The sequence below is a fragment of the Rhinopithecus roxellana genome, chromosome 6 (genome assembly GCF_007565055.1).
Source record: "Rhinopithecus roxellana isolate Shanxi Qingling chromosome 6, ASM756505v1, whole genome shotgun sequence".
In the NCBI taxonomy this organism is placed as follows: Eukaryota; Metazoa; Chordata; class Mammalia; order Primates; family Cercopithecidae; genus Rhinopithecus; species Rhinopithecus roxellana.
The window spans coordinates 24684868-24690853 of record NC_044554.1 but is presented as its reverse complement, the minus strand read 5'-3'; the positions used below and the strand labels follow the sequence as shown (position 1 = coordinate 24690853).

Here is a 5986-nt window from a genome sequence, read left to right as displayed (position 1 = left end):
TGATCCTCCTGGATGATCACCCCTTTGGCCTGATCGTGGTTACATAATGCTTGTATAGCTTTGGATCTCTCCACAATGAATTCTCAAGTTCCACCAGAGAGTCTTAGGATATCTACTCAACTTCTGACAGTAACAACACCAATGTAGAGTGTTAGTGGGAGTGAAAACCACTGGAGCCATTAAAAAGGCATTTTTGATAAAGAAGTATAGTGAGTTGTTCATGTTCTTGGCAATAGCAAAGTAGGCAAATTCGTTGTCAGCAGGATATATTCTATCACATATACTTCAATTCTCTGATCTTTATGACCATAAGTCTATGACTGCTGACTAATTAAATAGGTAAATGTGAACTTGGAGGGCTTAAAACTATGCTTTCAATGAGCACGGGGACACAGAAATAAGGCCACTGGATTACACTTGGATGTAAAAAAATATGATTAATGAATCACTAAAGGAAGGCATGTATAGACATTAGTGAAGACATATATAGTCAACGTCTGTACAAGCCTTCCGTTAGTGTCTCTTTTCTTTATAATTTACCCGGTATTAGGTATTTCTCTACAGCAACACAAGAGCAGCCTAATACAGCCTCTTCTGAAGAAGGGATGAAGTGTGTTATTATAATGTTGGAAATCAACCATCAGCAAGGTAGGTTTATGCTCATGGGAGGTGTTAGAAAAAGAAAAAGATGGTCGGCAAAGCCTTAGTCCTGTCGTCTCGCCTTCCTCCCATACAGCATGAGCTTCACCACTTGCTCCACTTTCTCTACCAACTACCGGTCCCTGGGCTCTGTCCAGGCGCCCAGCTACGGCGCCCGGCCGGTCAGCAGCGCGGCCAGTGTCTATGCAGGCGCCGGGGGCTCTGGTTCCCGGATCTCCGTGTCCCGCTCCACCAGCTTCCGGGGCGGCATGGGGTCTGGGGGCCTGGCCTCAGGGATGGCTGGGGGTCTGGCAGGAATGGGAGGCATCCAGAACGAGAAGGAGACCATGCAAAGCCTGAACGACCACCTGGCCTCTTACCTGGACAGAGTGAGGAGCCTGGAGACCGAGAACCGGAGGCTGGAGAGCAAAATCCGGGAGCACTTGGAGAAGAAGGGACCCCAGGTCAGAGACTGGAGCCATTACTTCAAGATCATCGAGGACCTGAGGGCTCAGATCTTCGCAAATACTGTGGACAATGCCTGCATCGTTCTGCAGATTGACAATGCCCGTCTTGCTGCTGATGACTTTAGAGTCAAGTATGAGACAGAGCTGGCCATGCGCCAGTCTGTGGAGAATGACATCCATGGGCTCCGCAAGGTCATTGATGACACCAATGTCACTCGACTGCAGCTGGAGACAGAGATCGAGGCTCTCAAGGAGGAGCTGCTCTTCATGAAGAAGAACCACGAAGAGGAAGTAAAAGACCTACAAGCCCAGATTGCCAGCTCTGGGTTGACCGTGGAGGTAGATGCCCCCAAATCTCAGGACCTCGCCAAGATCATGGCAGACATCTGGGCCCAATATGACGAGCTGGCTCGGAAGAACCGAGAGGAGTTAGACAAGTACTGGTCTCAGCAGATTGAGGAGAGCACCACAGTGGTCACCACACAGTCCGCCGAGGTTGGAGCTGCTGAGATGACGCTCACAGAGCTGAGACGTACAGTCCAGTCCTTGGAGATCGACCTGGACTCCATGAGAAATCTGAAGGCCAGCTTGGAGAACAGCCTGAGGGAAGTGGAGGCCCGCTACGCCCTACAGATGGAGCAGCTCAATGGGATCCTGCTGCACCTGGAGTCAGAGCTGGCACAGACCCGGGCAGAGGGACAGCGACAGGCCCAGGAGTATGAGGCCCTGCTGAACATCAAGGTCAAGCTGGAAGCTGAGATTGCCACCTACCGCCGCCTGCTGGAAGATGGCGAGGAATTCAATCTTGGTGATGCCTTGGACAGCAGCAACTCCATGCAAACCATCCAAAAGATCACCACCCGCCGGATAGTGGATGGCAAAGTGGTGTCTGAGACCAACGACACCAAAGTTCTGAGGCATTAAGCCAGCAAAAGCAGGGTACCCTTTGGGGAGCAGGAGGCCAATAAAAAGTTCAGAGTTCAAAAAAAAAAAAAGAAAAAGAAAAAGATCCAAAGAAATCATATTCTGAAAATATTACAAAGTTAAGAGAGGACACAGAAAGTTACTGAGATTTCTGTCCTTGTCCTTGATTTAAACATATGTCAAAGGTAGTAGCATAGTACAGTGAAAGCTCCCAAAATCAGGCCCATGAAATTCCCCATGGCCTATATTTGATATCATGAATGGGAAAAACGTGTTACTAAGCCTTTTCTGCTCTCCTATACACCCACACATACTGACCCATGCCCGAAGAACTCTTAAATTACTCTTGAAACTAGAAGGTTCCTTGTAGTTTATTAAAGACTTTTTAAAGACAGCTTCAGGTTGAAATGAATGGCTGAACAAAATTTCTTAAATGGAACTCATCCTAAGGTAGGACTAAACACACGACCTTCTTATATGCTGTTTGTTTGTAGAGGCAGTTGAAAATTTGTATCCTTTTCTTTCTTCCATGGAATGTCTACAAGTCTTTTTTACTAATTTATGTGGTAAGCAGAGTTCTAAGTTGGCCCTCAATAACCTCAACTCCGCTCTGTGGTTTGGGCTGTTTCCTTGTGAACCTGGAGTTTAAAATGCTCGGAGCACAGACACATAACTAACACGTGCAATTTTTCAACCTGAATGATCTCAGGGCATTTCAGAGTCTTGATTTTTACTTTGTGGCAGAAACTGCCACTTATTCAACCACAATACATTTTCCATTCCCTCTTAGGCCATAGACCTAGATTACAACTCTAAACTTCCTTTGACACAAGGGAGAGACAAACGATGCAGTTTTAACAAAAGGAATCTAAGTAGAATGATGTGTGTCGCTTTCAGTCTAGGCTCAGAAGAACTGCCTACTTAAATTGCTCTATACTTCTAAGTAAATTTGTACAGCAAACTTTGAAGCCACACAGTGATGATAGCAGATACATCATCAGCCTAAGCACAGCCTTATCCCCATACTTTCCAGCCTGGGTAAACCTTAGAATGTTATGTAAGCAAGAAATAAATTTCTATTGCATTAAGACATGTTTGGGTTTTTTTATTACTGCAATATATTTTACATTAAAGCACCTTTAAGTAATGTTTCCAGGTTTTCTTCTTTAAATACAGTACTCATTTTATAAGTAGATTATTGTAGTTAAATGAGATCACAAATGCACAGTGATTGGTATGTAATAAATACTCAAAGAATAGTAGTTATCCTCAATAGTATGGTCATAGGTCAAAAGAAATTCTTAATGACTCACTTAGATAATAACTAGCTTCAAAATAAAAACACTTTAGTTAGCAGACTTCTAGATTCAACTCCAAAGACAAATCCAAATGGATATTGCCCCAATAAAGTTTTAATACATATAGTTGAAAATTTGTATCCTTTTCTTTCTTCTATGGAATGTCTACAAGCCTTTTTTACTAATTTCTATGGTAAGCAGAGTTCTAAGTTGGCCCTCAATAACCTCAACTCCCTGTATTCCCATCCACGTGCAACTACCCTTCCCCTTGAAAACAGGCTGCAACTAGTGGTTTGCTTCTAACCAAGAGAATACAGCAAAGGGGATGGGATGTCACTGTCAGGTTAAAAAAATGTGTCTTCTTTGTATCTTGCTAGCACACTCTTTATTGCCTTATTTGGCTTTCACACTCTGAAAATGCAAGCTTCCATGCTGGAAAGGCTCTCATCACAAGGAACCGAGAGTGAGCTCTAACTAACAGCCAGCAAGAAACTGAGACCCTTAGTCCAACCATCTCTGAGAAACTGAATCTTACCAACAAAGGCTGAGTGAATTTGCAAGTGGATTGATCACTCCCTAGTTGAGGCTTCAGATGAAACAGCAGACCCTGGACTGCCATCTTTGTAAGAATGTGAGACAGAGAATCCAGTTAAGCTGTGCCCAGATTCCTTGGTCTCCAGAAACTGTGAGATAATAAATTGTATTTAAGTTGATGAATTTGGAGATAGTTTTTTATATAGTAATGGGTAACAGGCCTTTGGAGTAAACTTCATAGATAATCAAATGGCTTGTTCCCCAAATACTTTTCTTTATTACCGACAGATGAAATTGTTATTTATCTTTTTTATAGAACTTGCATGAGTATTTATAATAGTATAGATGACATTTTTATTTGTATTTTAATTATTTTCATGTTAGTTTGGTATTCCCTAATAGAATGTATACCCCTTGAGGGGAATAATGACTGATATATTATCCATTATCTTTATTTCCTCAGTGGTTTTTGACCAGTGTTTAATAGTTATTTAATGAATAACATAAATGCTAAAATAGTTTTCTGTATACTACTTTGGAAATTTATATTGACAACTGATATAGGATAGTACAAGTTTCTTTTTCCAATGAAAAGTAACTCATTTCTATGAAATTATGGACAAAGTATTTTTCTTTTTCAATTAATATTAAATCTATTTTCAAATACGCCATGTATAACTAAGTTCCTAGGATCATTAACTATGCATTTATACAGTTTTACTAAATTTGTCTTTAGTTTTTTAATAAATTAATTTATTCAGAGAATTTTTTCTACTATGATTCAGCAGAGAATTGAGAGCATGATTTAGATTTACTAACTAAATGCAACTTTTTAAAACAGTAGCACTATAAGAAGCTTTATAATACACACACAGATCATATTGAAGCATGTAGAAATATTTAGGGATCTAGTAATTTTGTTATCATTAATGTAAACTAAAAGTGAAAGACAAAAAAATGGTATATACCTAAAAACAACCAAACATAATAAATGTATGTATGTATGTGTGTGTGTATGTATGTATGTATGTGTGTATGTATGTCTGTATATATATATACTATATATATATATACACACTACATATAAAAATACATAGGGTGAGTTGGAAAAATTAAAATTTAGTTTCAGTATAACAAAGGAATTCTTTTTTATATTTGCTTTGCATTTTATGTTACATTTTATTAAAACATACTTTTAAAATCATTCATTTTAGTAACATTTTTTGTCAAATTATAATCTTTTATCACTTAATAATGGAGGATAAGAAGCCTTTTAAGCACATAAAAAGATGACATTTTGATGGAATTCATTGAGTAATAATTTTATCAAATAATATATTTCTTTTGAAAAATACTGTTAAATATCACACACAAGTTGGACAGAATAGAAAGAAAAATGTCATCTTAAATCATCTATCTCACCTTGCAGGTAACTGTGTATAATTCTACAGTTATACAATGTGTTGATACATAGTTGAAATGCATGAAATACAGAAAGGATAAATTTATCAATATATTATGACAATTATTTTATGACAGATATTCATATTATTTCTATAGATAGAAAAATATCTGTATACATGATGTATAAATGCTAAAGCAATAAATTTATAAAAGAAAAAGTATAGTAATTTCTTAGGGAAGCTTGTTCACAGAAATTTTATTGTATTGCAGCACAGATGTGTGTATGGTTGCAATGATGCTGTAAGACATTTTTTCTTGTAATAAAATTTGAACATAAAGTTTTCAAAACAATTTTGGAATACTTTATTTGTTGTTATGTAGGAGTCACTCAATAAACTCTATAAGAAACTTGGTCTTCTTCTTTTGTAAACAACCAAATCCACCCATCATTAATAAAATTTTGCCCTCATTGAGGCTGTTCATACAAAAGTGACACAGGTTTTGAAGGCAGTTCGAGAAGATGAGTTGAAATACTATTTTGAACAGTAATGTAATTGTTGAAATAAAGCATACAGCCTTTCAAGACAACAATTTCAAGGAAAATAGAATTACTTTTTTGATGATATATATATTGGTATATTTGTTTACAACATTCTGAGAACATTTTCCCAACACCTTGCTTGCCTGTATAACACTATACACTTTGGACCTATGATGGAT

The 5986-nt window shown here is 38.2% G+C and overlaps 1 pseudogene across 1 annotated transcript; it reads left to right on the top strand.

Moving 5' to 3' along the window:
• The first annotated feature begins 701 nt into the window (after positions 1–701).
• LOC104660950 lies at positions 702–2101 on the top strand (annotated as a pseudogene). Its single transcript, XR_747791.2, has one exon. The product of XR_747791.2 is annotated as a keratin, type I cytoskeletal 18 pseudogene (transcript).
• The last annotated feature ends 3885 nt before the right edge of the window (positions 2102–5986 follow it).